Source organism: Nannospalax galili, unplaced genomic scaffold (assembly GCF_000622305.1).
Source record: "Nannospalax galili isolate Female #2095 unplaced genomic scaffold, S.galili_v1.0 scaffold278, whole genome shotgun sequence".
Lineage (NCBI taxonomy): Eukaryota > Metazoa > Chordata > Mammalia > Rodentia > Spalacidae > Nannospalax > Nannospalax galili.
Window position 1 is genome coordinate 4,615,012 of NW_008347536.1, and position 14,132 is coordinate 4,629,143.

The following is a 14,132-nucleotide window of genomic DNA, read 5'->3' on the forward strand; positions in this document are numbered from 1 at the left end:
AACACCATTTTTCATAGTACTTTCACTCCTGTTTTCTACATGAGGTTACTAAATCATATCGGCAGGAGATGCCTTACTTGAGGTCACACAGCAAGTCAGAGTAGTAGCTACAATCAGGTCTCCTAGTTTCAAACTTGGTATCATTCTTTCTGTGTCATGACTCCTAACTGTGAGCTAGATGTTCTGGGAATCAAGGTGAGGAAAGAAAAAAGTGATACATTTCATCACTAAGAAGCAGGAGAAATAGCACCTGTGGGCAGGGCGTTTGTAGGGTTATGTGAGATAGTACAATGAAAACATTTAGCCCAATTCCAGGTATGTGATAATCTTCTATTAATTTTTTCTTCTATTTTATTAAAAACACTTTGCATACTGTTGAGAAGGTACAAATTGTACATAAAATAGTGTTCAGTCAAGTGCACTGAAGTCCATCTGTCTAAAAAGAGGCATATCTGAACCTACCAAGACAGTATTAAAGTATTTTAATGCTACAGCAGGGAGAATCTAGAGCTTTGCATAATTCACAACTTCAAAATCCTAGATTAAACCTGACCTAGAAAGAGAAAATGAAAAATGAGCTAATGACTGAAACCAGAGCTGAGAGTCCCACACAAGTATATTGTCTGGGCTGTGTCACCGGTGACAATGCACACTGGCCAGTTGAAGGTCTTTCAAACATTTTATTAATATAAAAATTGAAAACAAAACCAAAATATTAAATGATAGGGTAGTAAATGATTACTCTGCCATTAAAATAGCCTTTCAGAAAAGGAATATTGAGCCAGAATTTAGGATCCTGAAAGTGCCCACATTTCATGGTGTTTTCATCTCATACACACTTATGGATTTTCAGTTAATGTTCTAAAGTCTATAAGGTAAAATCACCCAATTCTTCCTGAGCTAAATTACCTCTGGACTCATAAATAACCCCTGGCAACTAATATGTAAGTCTCGCACTTTGATTATGCTAGCCAGTTATAAATTCTATTTACTGTGTACTATATCATTTTCATTTCATTAAAATAGCCTTTGAAAGATCCAGAAGAGAGAACTGTGCCTTTTCTGTTAAAGTCAGTCAGTAAATATTTTTTTGACCAAATGAGTGAGTGATAACAGGTGGTCATAAATGCTTAGTGATTAAACGAGTGGAAAATGGTATGCATTCTGTTATGTGTTATCCACCTCAACTGTTCACCTTTGATACCCTCTTGTATTGACAAATTTCCAGAGGTCTGTTCTCAGTGTGTTTCCTTTGTGTGATGCTGAATTTTTCTGTGGCAACTTCACTAGACCATGAGATGTCCAGATATTTGGTCAAATATAGTTTGGGGTGTTTTTAAGGTTGTTTCTGGATAAGCTTAAAAATTAAATTGGGCAACTGGAGAGATGACTTAGCAGTTAAGAGCACTGGATGCTCTTACATGGAACCTGGGTTTGATTCCCAGCATACACATGGAAGCTAACAACTGTCTGTAACCCCAGTTCCAGGGGAATCCAATGCCCTCTTCTGACGTCTGTGAGCATTGCATGACATGGGTGCCCTTAAATACATACAGGCAGGCAATATACTCATGAACATAAAATAAAATAAAAAATAAAATAAAAAATAAAATTTGAGCTGGTAAACCAAGTAAAGGAGATTGCCTTCCCTAAATTTGGACCTGTATGGAACAAAAAGTCTAATGGGGAGGGAAATCCTCCTGCCTGACCACATGGATAACTGGCCTTTAGATCTGAAGTGAAAAACTAAGCTCTTTTGGGGTTTCAAGCTGGCAGACTTTTGGATTGGAACATTTACCATCAGCTGTCTGATTCTGGGGTCGTTGTTTTGGGACTGGAGCTTCTCACTGCCTCTTCTAATTCTCTAGCTTGCTCACTGTAGCTCTTAGGACTTGTCCTCCATACTCATGGAAGTTAGCCTTTGTGTGTGTGTGTGTGTGTGTGTGTGTGTGTGTGTGTATGTGTGTATGTGCGTGTGTGTATGTGTGTGTGTGTGTGTTTGCAGTGTAGAGACATACATACACAGAGTCAGTAATGAGTAGATTTAGATGGCGCCCTCACTATACAATAACACTTGTCATGGGATACATGGACATAGCATCACCAGGAAGTTACTCTTGTCTAGTAAATTCCACAGAGAAGCTAAAAAATCATAAATGCACTTGAATTTCCATACTGTGGGGACACTGCTGCTATGAGGGTTATTGTCTCATCATGTCATGGCCTATTTTGTCTTTATTACAAATCAGAGATTAGCCATAAATTTTGACTTAGCAGAGTGTAATTAAATCAATGCTACTTTAATGACAATTTATATTTTATATGTACATATGTTTTCAGACTTATGAATCTATTATACACTATTGTTACTGAAAGTATAGTGATATAGTGTTGTTTTTCTGATATAAATAGAAATGATTAAGTCAAACAAGAACATTATGAGAAATGCTACTGGAAACTATAAATAGCTACATATGTTTCAAACATCAATTTATGTGTATAATCATTAATATAAAATACGTGGTGGAGCACGCCTTTAATCCCAGCACTCAGGACGTAGAGGCAGGCAGATCTCTGTGAGTTCAAGGCCAGCCTGGTCTACATAGTGAGTTCCAGGACAGCTGGAGCTGCAGGGAGACCCTGTCTCAAAAAGACCAAAAAAAATATATGGTATTTTGAGGGATTTGTTAAAGTTTTGTATAAGATACTGAAGCGGTTTAAGTCATTTTATTTGATGAGTGAGAACACTAAAAACAATAAGAATCTCTAAAATGTTGGTCCGATCATGTAACAGATGCCAGGGGTTAATAGTATATTACTGTTACATCTCAAATTACGTAATCAAATATTGATTAGTGGGGCCACCTTCATAAAGTTTCAAAGAACATGGCAGCCATTAGTCTGCCAATTGACTTGTTATTTTAGAGTAGGCAACAGATACTACTTCCCTTGGCCGCCTGTCTTCAATTAGTCTCATATTCTCTCTCTCTCTCTCTCTCTCTTTCTCTCTCTCTCTCTCTCTCTGAAGGAGTATGAATACACTTCTTCAATACTTAGTTTATATCTCTCCCTTGAGCATTTATGTTATGTTTAGCATTACAAATTGGGGTACTCAATCACAATATTGTATAGACCTATCCCTGAGACCTTACAGATTTTGCAGATTTTGCTGATGAACCAGTGCTAAGAAACACACATAAAAAATACAACAGAGTGAGTGAAACTAACTCTTAGTAATTATCATTTTTATTATCTTTTTATATGTTCAGCTAATATCATAATTCAAGCTTATTTTCAGTACAATAGGTTGAGAATCTCTCCTACAAATAACAAGAGGGAAAAAGAATCGATAGTTTTAAATACAGTTAAAGAAGGCTTTTTGGAGGTACTGAAGTTCATCTGGATTTTGAAAATCATCCCAACAGTGTATCACAAAGGGAAACAATTTGGGTCAGGTTTCAAATCTATCATTGATCACTGTAGTCCAACACTATTCTTCTGTGTGTGGTGGAGAAATGTTAAAAGAGTAAGATCAGAAAGTAGTCATATGACAAGAATTTATGCTTCTTCCTTGGATAAAAGGAGTGGAGAAAGAGAGGAACTGGGGAGGGAGTGTTAGCCTATGCTCTACCCTATCATTTGTACCAAGTCCAGACACTTTCAGTCTGAAGCCTGAGTGTGTTCCTGAGAGGCAAGTATAGAGATAGGAAGCAGGCAATAGAAAGCAAGATTGGTTATAAGAGCTGGTATAACAGAGCCATTAATTTCCTGACCTTGGGGGAACACTGTCATCTCTGAGTTTCGTTTGCTCATCTGTTTAGCAGAGATAAAGTAAGCTTATTGGATTTGTTACGCCAATAAAACTAGAAAACAACTAATACAAAGTCCAGAATGGAGTATCCACTAGATAAATAAATAGTATTCCCTCAGATGTAGTTCTCTCTTGGTCTACTTTTATTTGGATTCACATACTATGAAACAGCCTGGAAAGAAGACTTTCCACTGTTATATATAAGACTCTGTAGCAGGAAATAAGAGAACTCAGCCTGAGAACAAGATCAGTTATTAACTCTATTAAACTCACCTTCATTGAGGCATTACCAAGGCACCTTCATTTATAATATCTTTAATGTATTCCATTTTTCCTATTTTAATTAGTTCTGGTAAAACTTTCTCATCCTCCATAACTTATAGTTAGTTCTCAGAGTCTATGAGAAAATGCTTCCATCCTCAATAGCACCTTCCATATGAGCCCAGGCTCAGAAACATGCTATTCTTTTCCTAATGTCTGATTCTTGAAATTTTGTTTAAAATATCAGTAACTGTTTCTATGATGAAACAAACTAGCTCACTATGATTTAACAATGAAATTATGTGAACACCGAGAAACTAAAAAAATAATAATAAAAGAAGAAAAAATATCAGTATCCTTGTTTTCTTTATTTTAAAGGCTAAATGGCCACCCCAAAGAAATAATCCTTAGGAATCTGCAGGCTGATTCCCAAATAAACCTTCCTCAAGTTCTGTGAAATGAAAACATTTTCTCTCTGTGCTTGAGCCATGTGCATTGCCCTTTGCTGGAACTATTTCCCCAGCAAATTGCTATGGTTGGTCTCTCAAGCCAGAGTGAAGGAAAAGGTTTTATAATGAAAATGCTGACAGGTTCTTATCTACAGCAGTGTGAGCAGGGATGCTATGATCTCGTTTATTGTAGAAAGCGGATGCCTGTTTTGAGTGAAGGAAGACTAGACATGCTCCAAAGCTACAAGATTTTAAATTTTTATCTTGAAAAGTTTGTGAGGAAAAAAAAATCACTCTAACGAAATAGAAAACTAGGGCTATGCAAACTATACCTTTATTTTTCCAGTAATGTAGTAAATTGAATTTCAGTAAAAATTTCACATGAAACTTACCTCCCTGTCATGTTTTTACTTGACTCACTAGAACAAAGCCTCAATCTTGATCTTATTCATATTTTAAAATAATGTCTCTCATTTTTATGTGACCATCACTCTCAAACAAGTTCATCTCATGCTCACACCTCAACACAGCAACCTATGGTGTCGAGATACAGAAATTAAAGGTTATTGAGTTGAGAATTCTCTTCATTAGAGATACTTAAGCATTGGACTTAAACCCATTTTTCCCCATGATATTGTTCACGTTACCAAATAAGCAATAATGAGGACTAGAATGGGTGTTTGTAGATGCCTTTTCTTGTTTGTATTTTTAATATTTTTGTATATATTATATATAAAATGGATTTCATTATGGTATTTTCATATATTATATGATGTATTTCAATCCCATCAACCCACCTCCCCTCCACTCTCTCTTGTACTTTCTTGCAGTTACTGATCCTTTTCCTCTCTCCAACTATTTCCACTTCTGCTTTCATGACATGTGCCTGGTCCAAGGTCACAAAGCATGTAGCAACAGCCCTGAAGGAGAAGTCCAAGATTCTGACTCTAACCTCGTGGGAAAGTCTCTCTTTTCCTTGTTTGTCAAACCCTAAGCATTTCTTAAAGTCTGACCATTCTTACAAAGCATTCAGCCAAGATATTTCTGGCATAATGCCAAGGGCAGCAAGAGGAGCCATTGCTTGTTGCTTGTTCCTTACACTAATTTATGTGATCAAAACAAGCGAGTGTTATCTAGTTGAATCTGGAAGGGTATTGAGTCCATGGTACAAAGTCTCAAGAGAATACATAAAAAGTAAACACATCTGCTAAGAGCAGCTGTAATAACACATTTCTTTCAAGTAAAATTGTACCTTGCAATGAAGACAGAGGAGCATTTCAGAGAACAAAAGCAAAAGTAGCTCCGAATGATTTCAGGTTATGGGTTCATCTTCCCTCTGGTTTCTAACCTTCTGGAGTCAGCTTCTGTCTTGTAATACAAAGTACTGGAATAGATAGGATGAGAGTGTGTTGTCGGTAGGTCTGGGAGGTATAGCTGCTTCTTCCATTCTTTATTCTTTTGTATGTGTGTGTATGTTCAGGTGGATGTGTGCTCATCTGCATGTGTGTACACATACATGTATGCAATGTGTGTTAATGCCAGAGGTCAGTCAATGCCAAGTGTCTTCCTCAATTGCTTTCCACCTTATTTTTTGAGATAATGTGTCTCACTGAACCTGGATCCTACTGATGAGGCAGGATTTTAATGGCTGGAAAGTGAACTCCAGGGATCTGCTCATCTCCACTTCCTTAGCACTAGTATTTAGATGTGCGCCACCATGTCTAACTATTTACATGTGTGCTGGGGGTCTGAACTGAGATGTTCATGATAAGCACTTTCCCAGATAAACCATCTCCCCTGCCCCTCTCAGAAATCTGCTACAACTTACTTCAGGAGTTCAAGATTTGTTTGGTAACTTCCTATTCCAATCAGACCAATTTCATGTGTTCCTCCTTTATCAGTCATTTATACCTCTAATGTTAAGCCTACAGACAAAACAAGGATGTGTTAAGTCAAAGCCGCCTTTCCTCTCCTATGAAGATTTGTAGACACAATATATCTTTCAATGAAAAATGAAAATTTCTAATGTTTTGTAAACATCACCCAAGTGTTAGATATTCTGGGTTCTTATGAGGCAGAATACAATCGTAAAATTATTCTGAGTTCAGCCAGCTTTCTATTAACAACCAAAGTGTAGACATTGCCTTGTAGAACTATATTTACTAGGCCTAGCTCACTTTCGAGTCTTGCAGAATTCTAATACATTTTTTTGGTTCTATTCATAAATATCCAGGCTGATGATTCCTATGTTTTAAGACTAAAAATTGCAACAGGAAAATGTGTTATTTTACTTAAGCAGAACACAGTGTTCTTTAATTTTAAGTAAGCATTTGACTTTGGTATACATATTTTCATTGTAAAGCTCTTCGAAGGAAGTATCTATCTGAAAAGCTCTAGACTTTCATTTACAGTTGTCTGATTAATTTGTCCTCTTTACACTTAATTAATGGTGTTTTATTTTACTTTTCTCTCTGAAACAGTTAAGGAAAAACTGTGTGGCATGTTCTATTCTGATATAAATGAATTTTTAGCAAATTAGGAGATAATGAGTGCTCTTAAATAAACTTGCAGTAGTTCTGTTTTTTGTAAAAACTCTTTTGAATAGCTAAATATCAAGATTATTTCCTTACCCTCCTGTCTGAGCAAACAAACCTGCTAAAACTTGTGACTGAGCTGTCAGTCTCAGAGCATTAATGTTGAGGATCTGTCATGCTGATAGATAATGGTCTTTTAAAGATCCTTGTTATACATGGTAGACTAAGTTCTGTTGTGATGATCTCTAAAGATGTTTTCATATGCCATTCATAAAATATTAATGAGATGGTTCACATGGCACATCTACAAATGCCTACTATCAAGCAAATAACCCTGTCACATTGACTGTTCCAAGTCCTTATGGTGACTACTGTCTGGTTATTCAGAGTCCCAAAACACTGTCAGTATAACTTCTTTTAGTTCTTATTATCTGCCACTTTGTATCCTTATTTAATTACTGCATACAGAAAGTCAACTTGCCAGTAAGAACAGTATTAATTTACAAAAGTATATTTATCCCCTTCTGCACTTGCCCCGTGACTTCCAACGATGGACTCTTTCCAAGGAGTGAGCCCAAGGATTGTTACCATTACCCATGCTTATCCTTTAGCACCCAGTTTGTGTCATCCCATCCTAGAAAGTGTCCCTGGACACCAGATCCTCTCTGTTCCAGGGAGTTGTGGAGTTCTTTCCATCAGATTATGCTAATTGTCACAGGACTTCAAACACTATAAGGGACAAAGGAATCTGGGACTTCCCTTGAATGTATATGTACTAATGTAGTGATTTCAAAATACTACCTACTCAGTATTTTACTGTGCTCACAGAATGAAAAGTTTGTTATTTAATGCTTCATTAAGCATCCATTTCAAAGACCTGTCCTCCTTTTGCGTTAAAACTTCTTTGATTGTTTTCATAATTTTTTATCTTATGCCTTTATAATGATGTCTATGACACTTCATTTCAAGATATCTCCAGCTACATATAATTTCTATTAGACTGCATTTTATGAGAGTATAAGTAACAGTGAGGAACTTAATAAATAAATGTTGTGTAAACAAATAAATGAACCTCTTAATTTTGGACTGAAACCTAGTAAATGTTGTGTAAACAAATAAATGAACTCTTAATTTTGGACTGAAACCTAGAAGTGCTATGACAGGTACTTAGTGAGGGGATGAATGGAAATGAGAATGACTGTATGTGAAGCTCCCACAGAGACACATACTGGGTGAGATAGTTTAAATCCTTATTAAAATATGTCATAGTACTCTAACAATGGAAAGTGAATTGCTTTGTTTTTATTGCTTGCAAACTGACACCAGCCTTCATCTTGGTGACAGCCTCAGAGTCCAGACATTGTTCAAATCCCTTGGTAGAACTGAATGATCTTCAGGCAGACCCTTAGGACTTTGGCATTCATTTTAAAGATGAAGTCTAGGCCAAGCAATGCCGCAAGACCCTGGTACCTTTGTTTGTGGTCTCTTGGGTTTGTTGCAGCCATGTAGGCACAAAAGGATGCTAGGAAAGGGGATCTCACAATACTACTAGGTTTATCCAGATTCTCAATTCACCATCTTCTCCATTAAAAGTAGTACCCAATTCCTATGAAAGAGCTTCTGAATTTAAGTCCAGATAAAACTCATTTATTTTCCATTTGCTAGCTAAAATGCCTTGAATGCTTCATTCCCTTAAAGAAATTGTTCTGGCCAAGTAGGCAGAATTTTAAAGATTGTTGCTAAGAGCAGCCAGCTGATAAGTTCTTAAATTAACTAACCACCTCAAATCCTTTCTAGAAATGAAAGTGTGTACATAATTGTATGCTCATATATCCATTTGAATAAAACACATATATATAAATGAACTCAGTCACTGTCTACAGATTAAAATTAAACAGGGCTTCCATCTACAAGAATCAAGTAGAGGGAAACAAGGAAGGGAAAGTTAGAAAATGATCGAATTAGTTACCTATGAAGAACTCTGATCCTTAGCAATCAAGTCATTCGAATATCTAAGTGCTTGACATTTTAAATTTATACTCCCTTGGATTCTGTGCTGCATGTAGAAATTAAAATCTAGGCTGTATACTCCATGAAGTCTAGAGCCCACTGTTATTAAGGTACTTTCAGTGCCTGATGTTCAGCATGGTAGCTTGCACACAATTAGCGCTGGTGAATATTTGCTATATGTATGAAGGGATGACTGTAGAGACAGTTGCCCCATTTTATGTGGTGAGGAATCGGAAGTCTAGGAGAATTACTAACATTCCATTTATTAGCAAGGAGAAATAAGCTAAATTGGTTTTCAAACTCAGATCTGCTGAGCTCTGTTTTACTCTGAAGTTAAATGTTATTTCTCCATTTAAAGGACTTCAGGACTTCAAAATAATAACTTTGTAAACCTAGATTTAATCCCTGGCAGCTTAGAAATTGACACTGTGAACATAGTGTATCACCAGAGTGAAGCAGGCTTATAATATTGAGTAATAGATAGAAAACCTGACTCCAGCCATTTACTGGTCATGAGGAAGTGAGAAAATACTTAAAATTCCAAAAGGCTGGTCTCCATGTGCAAACAGAATTACTAATGGTTTACTATAACACACATTGTAATAATTAAATGAGATTATAAACTCAGATAACTAAGCATTTATTATGCAATATGTCAAGAAGTGGCTGCTGTTACTTTTATTATCTAAAGCACATGGGAAAGCATCATGGTAATATGCTATTTTAAGGATGTATTCCACAAACCGTACAAACATACATAGAGACCCATAGCATCATTAAAAACTATATGTATCAATTTAATATGATTTAAACTATGAAGGAACTAAAAATATGATGCAAGAGCTCTTCCTATTTAAAGAGTTTCTTATTTTAAACTTACAAGAATACTTTCAAAACTGAAGCCTTGGATAATTTGCTTGTGTTCGTTTCATCAAATTTGGATACTTAAGTGCTTTCTTCCTCTTAACCTCAGTTCTAGAGACCTTAGTGTCCAATCATGTTACTGTCTTGAAAAGACTCTAATTTAGGTCATGCCATTCTGTAAAAGTGAACTTTGTTTATCTGAGGGGGTTCATTTATAGTAGGCTATGACTTGTAAATATAAACAGTAGTGCTTGCTTCCTTTATTTACTGAACCACTTGCTGCTTCACCTGTAGCTTTTCTGGGAAAAACCTACTTTCTTCATTTGTGTGTGTGCGTGTGTGTGTGTGTGTGTGTGTGTGTGTGTGTTTGCGTGTTTGTGTGTTGGTGATTTTTCTTAAATCTAATCTGAAGCAGGAAATGTCAGCGATTTAGAACATGTCAGGGTCTCAAACTTTTCTTCAGAGAAATCAAGTAAATCTCACAACACTGCTCACAATTGAAACAGCAATCCCCATGAATGGAAGCACCTTACTATCTTTCTCGGAAAGCATACACTCGATTTTCAAAGGAAGATGACTCAGTAAATCTGAGCACAGGCACACCTTATTCATCTGGCATAATAAAGAATTTGTGAGTCCTTCTTAATCACTTATTTTTCCCTCAAAAAAAGCATCTTTATAACATAAATATTACATTTTGCTTTTGGTCTTTTTGAGACAGGGTCTCCCTGTAGCCACAAATAGCCTGGAACTCACTATGTAGACTAGGTGGGCTTTGGTCTCACAAAGATCTGCCTGCCTCTGCCTCCTGAGTGCTGGGAATAAAGGCATACACCACCAAGCTCAGCTTGTTTATGACACTTTAAAATCATATTTTTGGTAAAGCTTCTTAGACATATTGATGTATTCATCTGTGTCAATGAAGCTATGGGGACTACATGAAATTGGGCACAAATGCTTTTGGGGAAAGGTTGATTTTCTCTGTAACTTTGCATCCAATTTGACATATATGAATACATATTTCCTTATGAGGATTTGTGTAGGCGATGATGAAGGGAGTAGTCAGTCATGGCCCTCTCTTCACAAAATATATAGTCTAATGGGAGAGACATAAGAAGTATATACCCAAACAACACTAACTACAAAAAAGCACAAGGCAAAAATGAGATCTTCCAAGGCCTGATTTAAAATGAGAGGCCTTTGTGGATTTCATTGAAGAAGCCACATTTGGGAAGGATGAGTTATAATTGAAATAATTAGGAGAAACAGCTATTGGGGGTACAGGGAGGGATGGCAGGAGGCAGAGGAAAAGGAAATATTTGAGAGGATGATTGAGGTCAGTGGCCAATTCATAGAAAAAGATGGTGAAAATACATGAAGTAAAACTACAAGTTCACATTTAAGTCTAAAGTTCTGAGAGAATGGTGTTAGAAATTAGAAGTGAATGACAAAAGATTTTATTTTATTTACATTTGTATATCAAGTTAGGAGTATAGTCTTATAATTAGGTGTCAGTATACAGAATATTAGAACTATAGTATAACCACTCACATGGTTAACATACATGAACCAGTTGAATTACAGTATTAGAAAACTGAGAATCATGCCCTGCTCATGTTTTCAGATTGGGGAGCACATAGAGAGGGCCTGAAGCCTGAGAATCCCGTCATCCCCTTGAGAGGTAGAAGGTACTGCTACAAGAAGGGTAAAGAATTTGGTATTGATTCAGGGGAAAACAGGGTTCTCTTCAGGTTCTTAGTCTCATCCATAAAAAAATAAGAACGGATTCAAGTGAAAGCTTTGGGAAAATTTTATTAGAGTATAAAAGAAAAACACTGGGGGCAGGCAAGCTGTAAATTTCAGTCCTACCGGAGGAGGAAAATGGAGGGGAGGAGAAAAAATATTATAAAGCCAGGCTGGTTTAGAATCAGCATGAAAGTCAGACACATGGCACACTAGCATCTGGCTGGTGGGGAGTGAGGGGAGCTTTAGAGAAAGAGTAAAGAAACCCAGGACACTGGGGCATCCCAGAGTATTAGTGAAAGCCTGGTTGTAAAAGAGAAAGGAAGAAGAAAAGTAGAAGTTACTCTTCTCTGAAGAATTTAGAAAAGAGGGTAGATTTATAGCAAGCTACATATCTGTGTTCCTGTCCATAAGCACTGCTCTAGGGGGTGGGATTTCTATGCAGGGAAAATTCACAATCTCATTAATGCATTAGGACTTAAACTTATCTCTTTGGCACAAATTATGGTAAACCTGCCTTCCTAGGAGTGGTCCTGTGACCAGGTGATTAACTGACCAACCTGGAAAGTTGGGTCTTCATCTAGGTCAGAGATCCCCACTCTCCTGATCACTTACTCCTAAGGATCTTTCTTCCTTCTGTAACATTATTATAGATGTAAAGTACATGAGAAGCAAATCTCAAGAATAAGGGAAATGATTTCCCTGATGATATGTGTGTACATCCACTTTGTAAATATATGATATATTATTTCTGGTAAATAGACACAGTATTAAACTGACTCATAATGACTTACTCTTATGCCCATATATTAGTGTATCTCTCAGCTCAGAGAAGGTTCTTCTTACAGCAGATGGCAATTAATATAAAGACCCACAATTGTCAACTTGTGGAGAATAAGAGACTGTAAAAGGGTCAACCATAAAAGGGTCACCTAAATCACACCCTCTTCTCCCAAGGCTCAGGGATCATGGCAGAAGAGGGGGCAGAAAGATTCTAAAAGTCCAAGGTATTAGTTGAACACAAGGTATGTGTGTTGTATGGACACTCTAGGCACATTTGAACCCATAGCACTATGACAGCATGCACAAGACCTGTGTAAGCCCAAGCTCTGCAGGGACCCAAAATGGATGGGAGAGGTAGGAAGGCAGCTCTATCCCTACCTGAGGATCTTTTCACAATTCATAGGTGCCAGGAGAGGGAGAGTCAGTTTTCCTTAGTGATGTGATATCTGGTAGATTGACCAGACTCCAAGGGCACTCTCAAGCATTTAGGAAAGACTAGATAGGCCTTAAAATAGATGACAAGGAGCTGGGCATGGTGGCGCACTCCTTTAATCCCAGCACTTGGGAGGCAGAGGCAGGCAGATCCTCTGTGAGTTTGAGGCCAGCCTCATCTACAGAGTGAGTCCAGGCAGCTGGAGCTACAGGGAGACCCTGTCTAAAAAAGACACCCCCCCCAAAAAAAAGATGACAAGGAGACCAACTGTCCATCACCCAGCTAAGAGAGAAGGCTAACCAGGCTCCAGTGGATGAACTCATGCTGGGGATATCCTGGGATATAGACTTGACTTAGTAGCCCTTAACATTTATGGTAGATGCATAAAATCCTATGGGGGACTCTTAGGGGTGCAGATAGGGGGAGGGATTTTAATATGATTAAGATATATTATATGAAATGCATGAAGTAGGGGATGATAAAAGGTGGAGAGAGAATAGAGGATCTGAATATAATTAAATATATTGTATGAAAATCTCAAACGTAGGACATCAAAATTGCCAAGGGATACATATGTCCTAGCAGAGGTAAATAATTACTGAGTAAGCAGTGGGCTTCATTATACCATTAGCATCGATAAGATCAAAGCTCAGTTGTTGTTGGCTTCATGGGAGAGAGGATAGGGGAAATACTGAGCTAATATTTGGAAAAGTTTTTATAGTAAATAAATAGAAAACTGTGTGGTCTGGATGGTTTTGTGGGCTCAAATATGTTCAGGGTATTAGAGCCACAGAGACAAAGACAATGAAGGTATTGGGAGAAGGAAGGCAAGGAAACTTCCTAGTGTTAGGAATTATGACATCACTCCAAAACCACTTCCGCTGTGGGTACATCTCTATGATTATTTTTTGGCCTCAGTTTGTCAGTGATAAAGAAAGCAAAGGATGAGTGGGAGTGAAGCTGACCAATACCCCCAGAGTCTCTAAAAGTTCTAATACTCTAAATGTACGTGTGTAGTATCCACACAGAGACAAGTCCCACAACACGTAGTCAGGATGAGGGTGCAGGACCTAAATAATGCAGAATTATTTTGGATGAGAGTCTATGGTTAAAATAGCTATCTTCAAAATAATTCTTGGAGTATTATAATTTTTATATTAAGGAAAAATAAGTTAAGTTTTCTGAGATCAAATAACCTCTAAAAGCCACCAGCCAGTCATTAGAAGAACAGAGATGTAAATACA

At 37.2% G+C, this 14,132-nt stretch overlaps 1 protein-coding gene and 1 non-coding gene across 10 annotated transcripts in view; both read left to right on the plus strand.

The window, feature by feature from the left end:
• Dlg2 (discs large MAGUK scaffold protein 2) overlaps window positions 1–14,132 on the plus strand; it is a 2,328,307-nt gene that overhangs the window by 954,733 nt on the left and 1,359,442 nt on the right. The window lies entirely within an intron of this gene.
• Window positions 4,326–4,390, plus strand: LOC115072224. The gene has a single exon (XR_003851291.1). It is a non-coding gene; the product is annotated as a small nucleolar RNA SNORD29 (small nucleolar RNA).